The sequence below is a fragment of the Peromyscus maniculatus genome, chromosome 6 (genome assembly GCF_049852395.1).
Source record: "Peromyscus maniculatus bairdii isolate BWxNUB_F1_BW_parent chromosome 6, HU_Pman_BW_mat_3.1, whole genome shotgun sequence".
NCBI classification, from domain to species: Eukaryota; Metazoa; Chordata; class Mammalia; order Rodentia; family Cricetidae; genus Peromyscus; species Peromyscus maniculatus.
Window position 1 is genome coordinate 37,360,243 of NC_134857.1, and position 15,811 is coordinate 37,376,053.

The window sequence follows — 15,811 nt, forward strand, 5'->3', positions numbered from 1 at the left end:
CATTCCAGCTGAGCAGCTGGCAAAGGGTGGCCAAGCTCCAGCAGCAGCACACTTCATGCCCTGGCACCTGCAAGAGAATCACCGCTTCCTCTCCTAGTCTGCTGGTCAGAAAGCTTAGTGGTCACTGAAGAACTGAGCGTTAAAATAATCACAATCTCTGTATGAGTAAAAACAAATTAAAAAATTTAAGTGTGTTTTAATTTTATTTATTTATTTATTTATTTATTTATTTATTTATTTATTTATTTATTTAGGTTTTTTTCGAGACAGGGTTTCTCTGTGGTATTTTGGTGCCTGTCCTGGATCTTGCTTTGTAGTCCAGGCTGGCCTTGAACTTCCAGACATCTGCCTGGCTCTGTCTCCCAAGTGCTGGGATTAAAGGCATGCACCACTGCCACCTGGCTCTTAAGTGTGTTTTTAAATGAACTTCAAATATTCTTGTGCTTAATTGTGTAGTATAATGTAAAATGGTTGAACCCATAATATTTTCAGGTGGTCAGCCCTGTTGTACTCCTATTTCAGGAGGGATCATAGTCAGTTTTATAGTTCAGACTGAGTGGATCTTCCCATGATGTCTTGGAGGTTCTGAAATATTGGCTGCTGTAAACATCAGACTGTTACTCCCTGAGAAGAAATGTGTATTTCTGCTCCTCCCTACCCCCAAATACTTATAGTTTGTTGTTGTCTTGGGGATCTTCGTAATATGTTATTTCAGCTGGAGAACGTTTTTTAAAAGATTTATTTTGTGTGTGTGCATGACTATTTGCCTGTATGTTTGTCTGTGCACCACATGCATGCAGTACTTATGGAGGCCAGAGAGGGCATTGGCTCCCCTGGAACTGGAGTTATGGATGATTTGAGCTGTCATGTGGGTGCTGGGAATTGAACCTAAGTCCTCTGGGGAATTGAACCTAAGTCCTCTGCCAGAGCCATCTCTCCAACCCTGGTTGAAGAACTTTTAGAGTTTACATCATAAGACAAACTGATCCAGAGAAAATAAAGCTGAGCAGTATTGATTAAAGCTGTATAAAGTTGCTGTCGGTTGGTTCTGAGGTAGAAAGCAGATCTCATTAAAAAATTAATCTCTCTGGGGTTTAGCCTCTAATTCCTCCTTCCCTCGGTGTTGAAGCAAATGTTATTTTTAAAATGGTACTTTGCTCTAAACCCCAAACCACCGCCATCAGAGGAAATTGATATGTTTACATGATTCTGCATTTAGTGGGAGGGAGGGATCTGAAGGGCAGGCAGAGAGCCAGGGCTCACAGAGCTGGGGTGTCCTTCACAGAGCAGCTCTGAAAGGGATTAGCCTTCTGGTTATCTAGAAGATTCCTCAGCATTTTACTTCATCAGCTGTTCGGATTTCTACGAAACCATGACACATTATTTTAAAGAATTAATATTGATTAAAAGCATTTCTATTTCTGGCAGAGAGAGAAAGAAAAAGCCCTTGAAGGATAACAGAGCACATCATTTGACACTTGGAATGGACTCTTGCTCTTACATGATAAAAAATAAACGTTAACCATTTAACCATTTTTTAATTTAAACTTGATGGCATTGTGCATGCTCATACAGTGAGTCCATAGCCACTGCCCATCTTCAGGACGTTTCTTCTCAAACTAAACTTAGATACCCTCTGACCAGTGGTCCCTGTCCTCCTTCCATCCCCTCAGGTCACCTCCATTCCATGTACTGTCTTTATGATCCCATAGAGATTCCACACAGGACGAGTCCTCATCATCTGTCCTCTGTGTCTGTTTTACATAACTCAGCAGTGTTTCTAAGGTTCATCCACTTTGCACAAGATGCCTTTTCTCTGCTTGTGGCTGGAAAACAGATACGTCCAGTGTGTGTCTCATCCTCCCAAATACCAGAGTTATAGGAGGGAGGTAACACGACTGATGTTTTTCCCCTTTGTAATTGTTTCGCTGTTGTTGAATTATAGGATTTTATTCTTGATGGTGATTCTATGACAGATATACGAATTGTGTAGAATCTGGTACATTCTAAACAAATTTCATATCTCCCCCACTCATGTATTACATATATGATATGTCTAATATATATCCTCACTCAAGCATGTTACTTCTATAGAATTTAATAGCAAATGACGTGTAAATGAAAAATTCAATTATTAAAATTTTTTCCTGCTTCTAACTGCGATCAGTCTTTAGGCAGATTGTGGCTAGGTTAAAAGGCATGTATCCCACATACTAGGTGGTGGTCACTGTGGCTCAACACTGGTGATGTAGTTTCTGCTCTTTAGGTGGCAATGGGGATGACCATTTGGCTTTCATAGTTATGGGAACTTTTGTTAGTGAGGATAAAAAACTTTCTTCTCCAGAGTCCTTGCTTTTCCCCCAAATCATTTCCCTTCTTGTTTAAAATTACCTTAAAGCATTTTAAAGCAGGCCCATTAGTAGCAAGAATTTTTAAAACCTGGTTTCGTTTCTGCTTCTGAAGTATTGATATATTGGATAATTTTTCTCTTTTTTTAAAGATTTATTTATTTAATATGCATACAATATTCTGTTTTTCATGTATCCCCGCAGGCCAGAAGAGGTAGCCAGATCCCATTACAGATGGTTGTGAGCCACCATGTGGGTGCTGGGAATTGAACTCAGGACCTCTGGAAGAACAGCCAGTGTTCTTAACCTCTGAGCTATCTCTCCAGCCCGGATAATTTTATGAAAGTCCAACTGAAAACACCCCAAGCCCCAAGAGAGTCAAAAATAAGTATCAGACATATTAGATAGGACCATTAGCAGAGATGAAGATTTTTAAAGTATAGGTTAAAATGGGGGGAGTAACAGGAGTAAGGTTGAGCCTCCTGCTGAAGAATAAGTCTCCACGAGGGCTTCCTCAACTCGACTCTGTTGCCTGTCAGATCCAGACCACTCCTGTCAAAGGGCTGTTCTCTGTGTCATAGGACATTTAATGGTACCCCTGGCTTCTAGCCAGTAGGTCCCAGTGACATCTCCCTTCCCTAGTTGTGACAACTAAGATGTCTTCAGATGTTGCCTACTGTCCCCTCAGAGGCAAAACAAAACAAAAACAAAAAACAAAACTCTTGTCTTCCCTCCTTAGGAACCCAGGTACTTGTGGTCAGAAGAGCTGGCTTCTCACAGCAGGTGGCAACAAAGGTGTTAAAACAAGGGGCTTCTGGGTAAGGGAACTGCTGGAGCCAGTAGCTGATATTTGTAAGCGTCTGTTGTGTCCTGATACCAGCAGTTGGTCCTATCATCACATCCCTGATGATACACATTGGTTGAATGCTCCAGAGATGAGAAAGAGACTCACCACCCATAAAAGCTTTGCCTTTCCATAAAGAAGTGGCATCAGAATGTGTACAAGATACACAACATTTGGGGATGCCACAAAGGCTTGTGATATCTGAGCCAGCTTTGAAGGATGTCGCTTGCAGTGGGTTTTGCAGACACTCACTGACACTTAGTTGCTGAAAGGAAGCTCAGACTTTAAGGGAAGCTCTGTGCACAGGGGACTCAGAGTCTCTGGCTGAACTTAAAGCCGAGGTGATTGCATAGGGCAATTATACATCTCCCTGAGGCTTGAGTAGAGTGATTAGGGCCTGGTAATCCCAGAACAATGGAATTTGAGAGACTGTTGGTATACTTCACGTATTGTTTGAAATCATCACCACGGTTGTGAGGTGCAGGGCAAACTCCCACCACCATCCGACTGCTGTCTGTTTATATTGACAGCACATTATTGATTTGGAAAGTTGTGCAGTAAGAGACACATTTGCATCCTCTGGTTAGCAGCTCCTTTATTGACCCGAAGTAGCTGTGTTGTAATGGAACCTAGAAACAGATGGGACCATATGGCTCCATGTGTGGGGTGGCAATAGATTGCTTAATGTCATAGCAGCAATATTTGCTGTTATAAAAAAAAAACTGCAATTATTCAGTGGCAGTTTACATAAAATATATGAACAATAGTGATGCATGTCATACTGCCAAAATTATTTACATTTGAAATCCTCTGCCCTGAAAAATACATGCATAACAATTGCAAATGAATGTATTACAGTGTACCACAGGCAACCACGCCCTTTCCTAACTGGAGTCTGTTCTTTTGAGCAACAAGTTCAGCCCGGTTGATGTCACTGACTGGTTATTTAATTCCACGAAAACTGATGAAAGTGTTTGCTGAAGATTTTGTTCAGAATTTCCCCCCAAAGGTCATGATAGTTATGTGTGTGTTTTCTGATATGACTGTGCAAGCATATTCACTTGTCAAGTGCATTTTTTCCTTTTTATTTATTTATTCTTGCATCTCCATCCCAATCATTTCCCCATCCTTTCGTAGCCACCCTCTGCCCTTGCAACGCCCCCAAATAAAATAAAATTTAAGAGGAAAAAAAAAAAAGAGAAGGAAAAAAATCAGTTTCCTCATGGAAGCTGCAGTGTGACACAGTGAGTCATGAAGTAAACTATTTTATCCATAGGTCTTTACTTCCAAGTGTGCGTTGCAGAGAGTCACTGGTCGGGTTCGAGGCTTCTGGTTTCTGCTACACTATGGATGCTGAGCCCTCACTGGGACTCCTCTTGGATATCCTGCTGGTGCCCTGTGTTGTGCAGCTCCTGCAGCTTTGGTCTGCAGGACCGGCCCCTTCATGTGCTCCAGCAGATTGCAGATGGGGTGGACATTTCTATAAACTAAAAGTTGTGACCACTCTCAAAGATTAGAAGCAAGCTGGAGTTTCCCAACTTAGAGAAAACAATGAACCATTCTTTATTCTGCTTCACCGTATTATTTTATTATTCTTATTTGTGTAGATGTGGGGGGGGGGAGGGATGGGCATGTGAGTGCAGGTGCCCAAAGAGGCCAGATGCATCAGATCCCTTGGAGCTGGAGTTACAGGCAGTTGTGACCCAGCCATTGTGGGTGATGGGAACCAAACTCTGGAAGCTGATCACTGAGCATCTTTCCAGCCCTGTTGCACCATGCTTGATCGTCATGGTAACTGTAAGGTTGGGGTGCTGAGGACTTAGCTGCCTGCAGGAACAGCAGCTGTGGCTTTCTCCCTCCATCATGTGACTTTGGAAGCGTTCCTTGGCACTAGAGCCCAAAGCCTTGACTCCCGGGCCCTCCTGCCACTAGAGCGCCCTCCCAGCCAGGACTTGCTCCATCATGTGTTCTCTTCTATGTCTCTTACCGTTTCACCCTCACCCTCATCTCAGCTGTAGATGAATTATGTTCCCAGAGCCCATTCATTCAACAAAGGGTAAACACCCAATGTTGGACACCTAGATGCCAAGGTGCAAAATTGCCAAAGATTCATGTCCTAATTGAGCTTGTATCACAGTGGGAAATAAACAGTAAACAATTATTTTTAAAAAGAAAAAAAGAACATAACATAATCTTGAAAACAAACATAGAAGATTCATAATATTCCAATTCTAAAACTTCATGGGAATTTACAGTCATCAAAATAAAGCATTGTTGGCCTAAGCACTGACAGAGATCAAAGACATGCAGTTGAAAGTTCACATGCTAAGCTGAACGTTTATTTTCAACTGTTGTTTTATAAGAATTTCAAGACCATGCAGGGAGGAAAGCGAATAGTGGTGGGATAACAAGACAGCCATATACAAAAGGATGAAGTTGGACCCTATCTCACAAATGTCTACTTAGCTGTGTATGATATGTATCTATATATCCACACACACATATATATACCACATATACACACACATCCACACAAACATATACCATATATATCCACACACACACATATATATATACACCACATAGACATACACATACACACAAACATATACCACATATATACATACACACATATATACCATGTACACACACATATATACCACATATACACACATATACCACATATACACATACATCCACACAAACATATGCCATACACACACACACACACACACACACACACACACACACATATATACCACATATACACACACACCGGGCAAAACATCCCCCCACCCCCCACCACACACACACACACACACACACACACACACACACACCAATACTGCCATCATCATCATCAACAAAACCATTCCCAGCCTGCCTTGTGCCCTGTCTTCCTTGGTGTGCTCGCCCGGCTTGAGGATGTGCAGAACACACTTATTGCAGCACAGACTCTCTGCTTCATTTGGTTTTGTTTTGTTTTTCAATTTCTGGAATTCTTTAGCACAGGAGAGAGTGTCAGGAAGAGGTTGTTTGTGTGGCAGGAATGTGGTGGGCGAAGGGAAGAGCAGGCAAGGATGAACTTAGCAGGCAGAAGCATGAGGAGAGCAGTTGGTGCCCTCTTAGCCACATTGTTACCCCGTGTCCAGAGAGATCTGCTTGGAGAAAACTGGCAGCCTAGAGGTACTCATCTTCATACCGCAGGATCCCAGCTCGGATCTGGGGAGTCAGGAAAGCTGTCCTTTGGGTGCCAATGATAGACCATGGGTCTCCACTGGCTGAGAACAGTGAGGAAAAGCCATTGCTACTGAGCTGGCACAGAGGCCTAGACCTGCAGTTAGTCAGATTCTCCTCAGTGTGATATAACACCTGACAGAACTATAGGGAAGGAATGGTTAGTAGGCTGGTGATGGCTGGGGCTCCGGTCCATGGTGGCAGAAAGAGCTGGTGGTGGCTGAGGCTCTGGTCCATGGAGGCAGAAAGAGCTGGTGGTGGCTGAGGCTCTGGTCCATGGAGGCAGAAAGAGAGCAGTGCATCACAACCCCTCACATCGTTGCTCTCAGGAACCAGAGAGACAGGGCCTCAGCTAGAGAGCCCCTCTTTTCTCTCCTTTAATTCCATCTGTGCCACAACATAGAATGGTGCCACCCACTCAGTGTGAACATCCCTTGCTTTGCCAATCTGCTCTGGAAACACCCTCCCAGACATGCCCAGACATGGGCTTTACTAATATTCCAAGCACTTCTCAGTCCATTCAAGTTGGGAATCAAGATTAGTCATCTCAGACTCTCTTCATCGTTACCTGTATGTCAAATAAAAAATAAAGGTTAAGCCAAGTAACATAACCCTTCTCCCCCAGTAAACCACTTAAGAAGGCCGGAGGTAGACCCCTGATGTCTGGGATTACATTCTAATATAACGTTAATGGCTTCGGAGTTTTACTGTATAGGAGATGAAGACAGAACACCTGGTGCTCAATGGGGCTTCTGTGACCGAATCAAAGAATGAATGAAGTGCTAGGAATTACTTCAAAAGGCTTCAGAGACTATTTTAAGGGATTTTAATAAATAATAGTATATGTATCCATATGTATATTGCTTTTTTAAAAAAATATTTATTTATTATGTATACAGTGTTCTACCTACATATATGCCTGCAGGCCAGAACAGGGCACCAGATCCCATTATAGATGGTTGTGAGCCACCATGTGGTTGCTGGGAATTGAACTCAGGACCTTTGGAAGAAGCAGCCAGTGCTCTTAACCACTGAGCCATCTCTCCAGCCCCCTATATTGCTTTTAAAGAATATGTGTATGAGTGTTTACCTACATGCATGTATGTGTAACATATGCCTGCAGTGCCCACGGAGGCCAGAAGAGGGCATCAGATCCTATGGAACTGGAATTACAGATGGTTGTGAGCTGACATGTGGGTGCTGGGAATTAAAACTGTGTCCTCTGCAAGAGCAGCAAGTGCTCTGAACTGCTGAGCTATCTCTCCAGCCTCAGTAACATATTTGATGGTACCATACCAGGCAAAACAGCCACTCATCTTTTGAGGTACTTACATTTTCTCAGAAGACCAAAGTGGGGAAAAAAAAACGAAGAAAGTAAAATTTTAACATGTTTACATAACTTCTGTTTTGAGAAAAAAGAGATCCTGAATTTAAAAAAAAAAGTTTATTTTATTTTATTATTTAAAAATCTCTGTTCTTTGTATCCTTTTCTCTATTCTTTGTGGGACCACTATCCATGTTTGGGCTGAACCACAGTGAGAAGGGGAGTCGGATGGTGGGGAGAGAAAACATTAAGGGACATGTTTGCACTAGAGGGGAGCTCAGTTGTTTCTAAATACTCATCAAGGTTGCAAAACAGAATCCAAGCTGTCTGGACAGACCCGCAGTGAGGAGAAAGTTGAGTTGCCTGTAAAACCAGCCTTAATATCTACTAAAAGAGAGTGATAAATATCCGTTTTCACATCTGAGATAAGATACTCTACATGGGTATCGTCTGATACGTAGACTAATACAGCTTGTCTTGTTTCTGAAGGGCTATGCTAGCAACATGCTTTACAAGGGGCTCATTGACTTCAGCAGTAAAACAATACTGCCTGCTCACGCAAAAGCTGGAACAGTTGTACAGTTCTCAAAGTCGAAGGCTGGTGGTGTTTTGATGGGCAAAGAGTTTATAATCTAGAGTGTCCTCCACACTAATTTGATTTGTTCTACAGCTTGCTGACAATGGTCCTTCAGGGCCCAAGAACAATATCCAGGCAATAAGGTAGACACTGTGTATTTTTAAGGTTAAAATTATACTTTGGAAGTAAAATGAGATCTCTTAATTCTGCTAACGGGCCTGCTAACCAAACCAAGAATTTAATACACCTTTGGTAGTTAATTGTATGAAGTCTATTGCTAACTCAGATGGCAGTCTGGAAAGGCCTTGGTAAACATTTGTTGAATAGAAAGCTATTTATCTCCCAAAAAAGCTGAATGTGAAGCAGGTTTTGGGAGATAGAATCATACTTTTACACTCATTATGACTCACTTCGTAAGATAATCTTTCCCGAGTTTATATTTGTGGTAAGCCCAGATTTTCATGGGTTAGATTTGCTTGGAGTCAAGACACCTTCTGTTGCATAAGATCTAGTTTATTCTTTTTGGGGTTGCTAAGGTCCAGAATTTTTTCTAGGGCAATAGTTATTCACAAGTTTATAAACAATGCAGTAAAAATAGATTTCTAAGGACCTCAAATTTGCAATTCATCGATCATTCATGTAGAAATGCTTGGCCTGACTGCTTACTGCCCTTGAGAATGTGGGATGTTTTCTAAACACGATAAGAGTTATGGATATGCCAGGGAAGACAAGGACCTGCATTGTGAAGAATGTGAAGCTATAAATCCACATGCATGTGAAAGTTCCATCAACATACTCTATTATAAATCAAGAAGCACTTTTGAGTTGGGTCTGAGTTAAGAGGCCCTGTCTGGATTCTGCTATGAGTTAAAGGCATTATATTATTCTTCTGTTGAGTTTGGGCTATTTCACTAAAAATTTTGTGTGTGTGTGTGTGTGTGTGTGTGTGTGTGTGTGTGTGTGTGTTCACACACATAGAAGCCAGAGGTCTAATTTGGTGCCCACCTTATTTTTCTTTTTTAAATTTTATATGTATGAGTATTCTGCTTTCATGTCTGTGAATGCCTCGTGTGAGTGAATAGTGCCTGTGGAAGCCAAAAGAGGGCATCACATACCCTGGAACTGGAGTTACAGATGGCTGTGAGCCTCTATGGAGGTGCTGGGAACTGAACCTGGAGCCTCCATAAAAGCAATGGGTGCTTTTAACTGCTGGCCCACCTCTCCAGCTTCTGTGTTTTCTCACTGAACCTGGAGCTCACTGATTCGGCTGGGCTGGCAAGTATGCCAGCCCTCTGATTTTTATGTACTCTCTGGGGATCAGATGCTTCAGGGCAAGCACTTCACCACTGAGCCATGTGCCTGGGCCATGTTTCACTAGGTTCTGAGTAGGTGAGCATCCTTGAGAAATTAGCTGTCTCTGTGTAAGATGTTCACTACCCACTATGGTCTTCACAGTTCTTATCTTGGGAAGGAAATAAGCATGAAGTTACACTTCTGGGACAATAGAATCTATTTTTAGGGATTTGAGAAATCTAGGCTTACAGGTTTCTCTTTGGTGTATGTCTGTATGTCTCTGTGTGTATGTACCTGTGTGGGCAAGTGTGTGTGTGTGTGTGTGTGTGTGTGTGTGTGTGTGTTTGTGAAAGCTACAGGTGGACATCAGATATCTTCCTTGAATGCTTTTTTGAGATAGGGTTTTTCGCTGGGCAGTGGTGATGAATGCCTATAATCCCAGCACTTGGAAGGCAGAGGCAGGTGGATTTCTGTGAGTCCTGGTCTACAAAGCAAGTTCCAGGACAGCTAGAACTGTTACACAGAGAAACCTTGTCTTGAAAAACAAAAAAAAACAAACAAACAAAAATAAACAAAAACAAAACAAAAAGAGACAGGGTTTCTCAGTGATCCTGGACACCCCAGACTGGCTGGACTGGGCAGTGGGCCCCGAGGACCCTCCTGCTCCTGCTCCCCTAGCACGGGGATCACAGGTTCACACCACCCTTCCAGCTTTTGTATAGGTGGTGGGGATTGGTCTGAGGTAGGTCCTCGTGCTTGCTAGGCAAGCACTTCCTGCCTGAGCGCTCTCTCCACTGCCCGCTCCTCTGGACCCATGCTGGGGATCCAATCTAGGGCCATCCCCAAGCATAGTCAGTGTCTTCCTACCTGTTCTGCTGAGCTGTGCCCTCCCTCTCCTCTGCAGTCTTAACAAGAGCTGGATTAAGATGGGGGGGCACCCCAGAGTGTCTAATCAGATGCCACCACTTCAGGAAGTGCATGGGAGGGGCGGGACAGGAATCAACATTGATTAATAAAAAGCCTATTCAGGAAGAGGTTCAAGGATGGATTTTCTTCCGAAGCTCAATTGGCACTTTGAGAGCCAAGGGCAAAGCACTCCCCACCTTTCCCACCTCAGTTTCTGTCGGGCCTTTTTCCAAGCTGGGAGATACATTCCAGCCAATAGAAAATGCAGGATGCAAAGTCTTCCACGTATAAAGTCTTCCACCCTTCTTCCCCAGCCTTCTTTCCCCTGCCCAATGCTTAGGATGCAGTTGCGTTTTGGTATGTCCCCAGCCCCGCTCTCCAGCTGTTCTATTAACATGGTGCCCTATTGCCCTTCCTGACTTCTTCAGGGGGCTTAATGTACACATGCTGAGTGGTGGGCTCATCACACACACACAAAAATATTCAAGTGTTGTGTTTTTCTTTCCCCCTTGAGAGCCTTGCCTGCTTTAGGAGGAAAGGTGGCTGGTTTATATTTCGATAGTCAACTGCAGGGATGTGAGACTCCTAAGTGCTGAGTACCAGCCTGAATATAGGGCTTCTTTATAGTCCCAGACCCCCAGCCTCCCCAGCCCCCCAGCCCCCCGCAACCCCCAACTCTCCAGCGCCCCCTAGTTCCCAGCCTCCCCAACCCCCAACTCCCCAGCCCCCCAGTTCCCAGCCTCCCTAGCCTTCTGAGCCCCCAGGTCCCCCAGACTCCCCAGCCTCCCCAACCTTGTGCCATAAAGAGGGGGAGCCACTCATGCGGGGCCCAGATGTGAGAGCAGGCATTCTAAACTAAGAGAACTTGGTTTTCTCTGACAGTAAAGCTTTTTGGTGGGGGGAGTATATACCTCACAGTGGTTTTTGTGTGTGTGTCCTCATCTATATGGATGAGGGGCCCATGCAGGAGTCTCCCTTCAGAATATGCTCTGCTCTTCTGACTCTTCCCAGTTCCCCACCTTTTCCATTCCTCTCAAATTTCTCACCCCTCCCCTCCCAGTTTCACTCACCTTAGAGTCTTCCAGTGACCAGCTGGGTAAGCCTGCTGTCTTAGCCAGGGTCACAGCTGCTGGGATGAACGCCATGACCGAAGCAGCTTGGGGAAAAGGGTTTGTTTCACTCACAGCTCCATACAAACGGTTCATCACCAAAAGCAGTGAGGGCGGGAACTCACACAGGGCAGGAACCTGGAGCCGGGAGCTGATACCACTTGCTGGCTTGCTTCTCATAGCTTGCTCAGCCTGCTTTCTTTCTTTCTTTCTTTCTTTCTTTCTTTCTTTCTTTCTTTCTTTCTTTCTTTCTTTCTTTCTTTCTTTCTTTCTTTCTTTCTTTCTTTCTCTCTCTCTCTCTTTCTCTCTCTCTTTCTTTCTTCCTTCCTTTCTTTTTCTTTCTTCCTTTCTTTCTTTTTCTTTCTTTCTCTCTCTCTCTCTCTCTCTCTCTCTCTCTCTCTCTCTCTCTCTCCCTCCCTCCCTTCCTTTCTTTCTTTTTTTGTTTTTTTGTTTTTTTCAAGACAGGGTTTCTCTGTATAGCTTTGCATCTTTCCTGGAACTCACTTGGTAGCCCAGGCTGGCCTCGAACTCATAGAGATCTGCCTGGCTCTGCCTCCCGAGTGCTGGGATTAAAGGTGTGCGCCACCACCGCCCAGTCAGCCTGCTTTCTTACAGAACCCAGGACCACCTGCCCAGGGAAGGCACCACCCACAATGAGCTGGGCCCTCTCCCATCAATCACTAATTAAGAAAATACCTTACAACTGGGCCTTTCGGAGGCAATTTCTCAATTGAGGCTCCCTCCTCTGATAACTCTAGTTTGTCTCAAGTCGACATAAAACTCCCCTCTGCTCCCTCTCCTCGTCTCTTCATTTTCCAAATGTACCACTCCATTTGTTTTTTGAGAACACAGTCTCATATAGCTAAAGGCTGGCCTCAAACTTGCTATGGACCCAAGAATGGCCTTGAACGCCCGAGTCTCCTGCCTCCATCTACTAGAGGCTGATAATACATAAAACCACAGCTAGTTTTATGAAGCACTCCTCTCTACTGTTATTCCTCCACGTCCATACGATGCCCTATTAAAGTTCCTTTCTTGGAGAAAAACAAGGCACAGCACATGGATCCTGCTGGCTGCTGCCGCCCTGCTGAGCCCTCCAAGCCTTCCTCTGCAGCTCTGCTGGTCACTCTCTGCTTCTGTCACATCCTATGCATCTTCACATCAGCATCCAGTGGGACCACTCAAACCGAAGTCCAGCCATTTATCTTCTCTGCTTTTTAGACCCATTCAATAGTCCTTCACGCTTAGAGTAAGCCGATTTTCTACAAGTTTCCTTCACGCTCCAGTCTGGGATGTCTCCAGCCACCCCCTTGCCCACTCTTCAGGCTTTCCTTCATCTACGAAGTGGCCCGAGTCCCCACACCCCTGTGTCACATCCTTGGCCCTCCAGCCTCCAGGGCTTATCTTATCCCTTTGGCTTGGTTGCGGTCAGTGTGTATCAGCGGGGCCACACAGGTTCTTGGCTCATTTCTCAACACCACTGTGCTTTCCTGCACAGTCCTCCATGGTCTGACAACATCATCCAATAGTCGAGCAAATGTCTAAGCTCCAGAAGGCCAAGGGCCGTTCTTCTGGGCATTCAGTCGACTTTCAGAGTAGAGGGTATGTTGAGACAAACGAGGGACTGAATGGGGGTTGACAAACAGCGTCTCTGGCTTGTTACTGCTTCGTTTGCTCATTCACACTCTATTTATTTATTTTTTTATTCTTCTCTCATGCATTACATCCTGCCCACAGTTCCCCCTCCCCCACTCCTCCCAGGCCCCTCTTGGGCCCCGTGTGCCCTTTAGAGTCACAGCTTATGGGGACTGAGGGCGTCATCGAGCCTTTGGAGGGCTTCTGCTTTCCTTCCTTCAGCCAGATCCTTTCTCCTTCATCTTCTGTGTCAGTCTAGCTCTGGCTCAGACCTGGGTGCCCGTCTCCTGCCCTCTGTCTCAGGCATTAGTACATCCTCAGCCCGGGCCATGAGTAGAGAATCAAAACTGGTGTGTTTAAACTTCCTTTGAAATGAAACTGATGCCCTGGAGTGACAGTCTGTGTGGGCTATGTCCTTGAGGAAGAATTTCTCAAGGGTTCCACTTACATTGGAATGTACTTTGGAATGATCTGGAGCAGCAGTCTGGCAGATCTGTCTCAGGATTTTGAGATCTTATCTCTTCCGAGTTAAAAGACAGACTCTTCCAAGGTGGCCAGATTAGGGGAAATAAAAGTCAGTAATTGGCCAGGTGTGGTGGCGCACGTCTTTAATCCCAGCACTTAGGAAGCAGAGGCAGGTGGATCTCTTTGAATTCGATGCCAGCCTGGTCTACATAGCAAGTTCCAGGACAGCCAGAACCACATAGTGAGACCGGGGACTGAGGCCTTTGAGGAGCTGTCCTGGCTTCGGTCCAGCAGTGACATCACCTCTTTTCCATCCTCATCGGTGTCAGAGTGCTTACTCTAAAAAGATTCCAGCAACAAATCTAAACCGTGCTTCATTTGTTTTCTGTGGTCTTTACACTTTGTAAAGATGTTGTAGCTACAAGAATACTACTTACCCTTCCACTGTTATAATTTGTATAAATGACCTTTGCAGTTTCTTCACGACCCCAGAGGATGCTCTATTCAGTTGTATAGCAGGGCACTGGTACCATCAGAAGGTCATGTGGGCTGGAGGCCGTGGTCAGTGGACATTTAGATTCTTCAATAGTGGAAAGCTATAGGGAGTCAGGCTGACGCTGTTGAACTCCCGGGGGCACCTGTGTGATGCACTGTGGATGCTCCTGATAGACAAGGGTCCCTTTGTTCCTCCTGTGTCTGAAATGCCTTAGGAAAGGGGACAGAGTCACTTAACAGACTCCTTCTGGGCAAATACAAACTATCGATAGATAAGAACATCCACGTTCAAGAAGTCCTAAGCTTGATTAATTTTTAACACATTTCTTAGTAACAAGACATCAGGCATATAGACAAGCAGAGAGGATAATGTTTGAACTTCTGTGTCCCGTCCAGTCAGTCTGTCTTAAATTTCAACTTCAGACAATTTCCGTTTTTCCTCTTTCTCTCTCAGGAGGTCACAGGCATGAATCTGGTATTTATCACTGTGAGTTTCTGTATTTAACACTTCAGCCTCTCCCTTCATGCAAGAGTCTCTGCTTATTGGGATAGAAGCTCCCTTACAGCCTTAAAATCTTCCACGGGGGCCCTGTGCCGCTTCTGGGATTTTAGAAATGCACAGTGAGGTCAGACTTGAAGAGTCAAGGCGTTTGGGCCCTGTAGTTCATCAATGAAGGACGACAGTCCCAAGTGTCATTCAAGGTACACTTCAGACAGTCTGGGGAGACATATGGTTTAGAAGTAGTACTTTACAAGCTCTTTGATTGTAAAGCATAATAAAAAAATACCAAGTTTATATTGTCAATGTGTCCAGCTCCCAGACACATACCTAAGAATACAAGGTTTTGATCATCCTTCACACTATGGAGCTGACTTTATCTGTGTTAGCTGCCTTACAATAGTCTCTTTTCTTTTCTTTTTTTTCCTACAAGTTACTTTGCTCCAATAACTATGTTACCAGAAATCACCACAGCCAAACCACGTGAAGTGCCATCAGTAAATACCACACGGGCCTGAGGAATAGGATTCATCTGTATTGTCTCGGTAAATATAACAGGATGCAATATAAAAAATTGACACACATCATTGGAGGGGTAGTGAGTATCAAACCGACCCTGCATGGAGCATGTCAATATGGTCCAATCATTATCATTAGCTTGTAACCATGATATTTGAGACTGGGTGTATGGGGTCACCACAATATCTGGCTCCTTACCAAAAGTTTGAACACTGATCTTGATACCCTTAAGTATAATCTGAGCAACAGCCTGTGGATAAGGAGTAATGGTTTTTGCTGGAGAAGCTGGGGAATGTACCCATAGAATAGGACCTGTTTGCCAAAACACTCCGGTAGGTGAATGAGTAAAACAAAATATCAAATACAATAAGGGAGAAGAAAGATCTATATACTGCACGTGGGCCTGTTCCAGGGCCTCTTGTACTCGTTGTAGGGCTACACGTCCTTCAGCTGTTAATTTATGGGGAGATAAAGGGTCAGGGTCGCCTTTTACAAACCAACCCCATTGAAGAGAACTGCTATTTGTTCCTTGAAGCAGAGAGTTTCTCTCTCTCTTTTTC

The 15,811-nt window shown here is 44.3% G+C and overlaps 1 protein-coding gene across 2 annotated transcripts in view; it reads left to right on the plus strand.

Moving 5' to 3' along the window:
* Window positions 1-15,811, plus strand: part of Smad9 (SMAD family member 9) — a 47,945-nt gene that overhangs the window by 9,392 nt on the left and 22,742 nt on the right. The window contains exon 2 of one of the 2 annotated variants that reach the window (XM_042279049.2): window positions 15,166-15,277. The exons of the other annotated variant lie outside the window; for it this stretch is intronic. The gene's annotated coding sequence lies outside the window, so the exon portion shown is untranslated. The remainder of the gene's footprint in view (window positions 1-15,165; window positions 15,278-15,811) is intronic. 2 annotated transcript variants of the gene reach the window in all.